We start from the raw sequence: 3051 nt of genomic DNA, 5'->3' as shown, positions 1-3051 counted from the left end.
TCAAACCCATTTTAAAACACCTTTTGGCTTCCCATCTCACCCCATCCACTTAAAATAGGGTCTAAGCTGCCAATACAACCGGTCTAGGAAGGAAATTGTCTTTTCATAGTGTCCTTTTTTATTCAAGTCAAATGCCTACCTCTCTGTCTTTGTCTCGGATTCCATTTCAGGTCAATGCAGACGCGTATTTCCGACTAAAGCCTTCCCAAGGAAGTTCCTGTGATGGAAACCTGGGTGGGGCCCAGAGCGATGTTTGTGATAAATCCACCCCGTCCATCAGTTTTATAAGCACAACTTAAGACACGAATCTAAAAATAAGCAGGATCCAATACTCAAGTGAGCCTAAAATGTGAGAATTGAACTTCCACAGTTGAAATATTTGTGGGGCCACAGAGGTTTTAAATCAGGCTAATATTTATGTTTTGCAGTTCATAATAGAGGGAATGACGTTATGAACGGTATGGATGGCATCTAAACATAACATTACTGTCTGTTGATGCTGATTTCGGCTCGCCCCCTTAGTAACCCTAAAACCTGCACAGGTGGAAGGAAAAGGTGACCCTGGTCTTACCAGAGGACCCTCCGATGCTTAAGTCATAATTTGAGTCTTTTTGAAAGGTTTTTAGGGCAAGAATTTATGTATACCTTTTACCATGAAGGTTCTTGTATTTATAAGCCCGTCATACCTCATAGGGTTTTCATGATTAGAGTAGATTACGTAATTAGGATAGATTTCAATCTCTTGGGATCCATAATCCCCGATACTCCTTAATTCTCGGAGATCAATATCTCATCTTCCGAAGATCTCGGATAGAAACTAGAGTTTTACTAGGTAACTTTCAGATATGGAGCGATATAGCTCGGTCGATGCTTATCTTTCCGACATTGTCGTGCTGAGACAAACTCTACAGCTGATTCTCCGCCTACTCTATTAACCGACTCAGTCTTTGAGTCGGACTAAAGTTCGGATAGCTCTAGAACCGACTCATGTTAAGTCGGTTTGGGCTTTCCTCTGTGAGGCTTCCGATTGAGCCTTGAGATGCGCTTCCTCTCTTAGAGGTTTCTCCTTATGGCTCTGGACACTCATGCTACGGCTGGGTCAGGGACCTCATGGTCTGAGCTACGTCTCTCTATTTAGCGTTCTTAACTTTGGGCTTTATTCGAACTCAGCATCCAACGAGTCCGAGCCATTGCTTCACTACTCTTCCACTTTTCTAGCCAACTCAAGGACTTGTCATATTGTTTCCCTAACAGTAAGCCCCCTACTCTGTGCATCGCCATAAGGCAGTTGCGGAGTATTCCAGAATTGAGTCGGAGTGTATTAGAGTCGAGTAATGATGAAGCATTTATTGAATATAGGGAATTTTACGCGACTCTCGAGATATGTCGCTTCGTTCAACCACACGTTGACTCATTTATTAAGACCACATGAGTGGAGCAGCCGTCGTTACAGCGTCTAGGCGTATAAAGGCTGGGCATGTGGCCACATGTTCGGCGACAGCGCACGGGGAGTTGCCACGTGTAAAGTTGAGGCACTCGAGGAGGCGTCACTTCGGCTCCTCATTTAATGTTGAAGCCAAGTGGCAGCTCTATAAAAGTCGGTCGTCCCAGGTGAATTTTTGTCATTTCACGCCTTCTTTCAATATTCTCATGTGCTATCTCCTCCTCCCTCCTTTCTCAAATTTGGGCCCTGTAATCCTTTGCGTCATCGCCTGCTTTCGACATTTTTGGATTTCTCCTGATGAGCTCCTTCTTCCTCCCTTTCTTTTCTTTTTAACAATGTTAGGACCCACAAGCCCTAGGGAGGGAGAATACAGCGGTGAGGGTGAAGCGAGCGGATTTTGCGCAGCTTCGAAATCACCCTCATTGTTGGCGGAAGTTGCTGGAGAGGCAAACCTCCTGTTTCACCATTCGCAGAGGGTTGTAGACCCTCCGGCAGAGAGGCCGGTGGCGTCAGTGGAGGCATTGGATCCGCTTCCTGAACGTATGACTATTTGGGGCTCCTCCGGTCACCATGATTCTGAGGGATGCGAAGAGGAGGAAATTGAGACCGAAGATGGGTTAAAGGACTCATTCCTTCAGTGATGACAGCAGAGGAGACATCTAAGATCGGTTCCGGATATCACGTTCCGGATTCAGTCAGTTTAACTCTTCCCCGACGTAGAGAGCTGCCCAACCAACCTCCATCTGGGGCAATTGTGATTTTTCTTATTGCGCTGCAATGCGATCTCCGGTTGCCACTTCAAAAGATTGCTCGAGAACTGCTGGGCAGTCTGGGCATAGCCCCGGGATAGGTCGTACTGAACAGGTCGAGGGACTTATTCGGCTGTGCAGTGCTCTAGGCCGAGACACGATAGCCCGAGCTAAGTGTGAATGAATTTCTACATTTATACCAAGTGCGGGCTCACACCCTGGTTGGTTCTTCTTCTGCTCCTAGCGAAACACCGGTGGGCCCTTAATAACTGATTCCCCTTCATCGAACAAGCACTGGAGGGATAGGTGGTTTTGGGTCCTCGGTAGGTGGGAGTCGAGCGAGGTTGGACCTATCCACTCCTTTGTTCCTCGAGATTTTTGTACAGCGGCAGGTAGAGTTGATGTGGTTTACCGCCTTTTTTCTTATTTCATTTTTACCAAATCAAGGAAGTAACTTCTCTATTTTTCAGCAATACCAAAGCATCCTCCGAACCTTGACTCGGATTCAGAGTTTCTGGGCTCTTAATCTGGAGAGGAGATCTTGTAGGAGGCTTCTTCAGCCGAAACTCCTTTTCGAGTGGGGCTTTAATTCTGTAGTAACCGGTGAGAAGTTCTCTCCCTTCTCCTTTTTTTTGGTCTGTCTGATTGTACTAATGCTCATTCTCCTTCTACTGCAGAGATGTCTAAAGCTCGGCCTTCTCTTCGTCCTCCATATCAAATCCGAGCTCCACCTCGTTTAGGCTCCAGGGCCTTGAAGAGACACAAGGCGATCTTAAAAGGGCCAGCCAAGACCGTCCCTCACGCTTCCTCGACTGTTATCGAGGTTGACAAAGGCATGGAGGCGACGAAGGACATGGA

Source organism: Magnolia sinica, unplaced genomic scaffold, assembly GCF_029962835.1.
Source record: "Magnolia sinica isolate HGM2019 unplaced genomic scaffold, MsV1 ctg231, whole genome shotgun sequence".
Lineage (NCBI taxonomy): Eukaryota > Viridiplantae > Streptophyta > Magnoliopsida > Magnoliales > Magnoliaceae > Magnolia > Magnolia sinica.
This window is presented reverse-complemented; position numbering follows the sequence as displayed.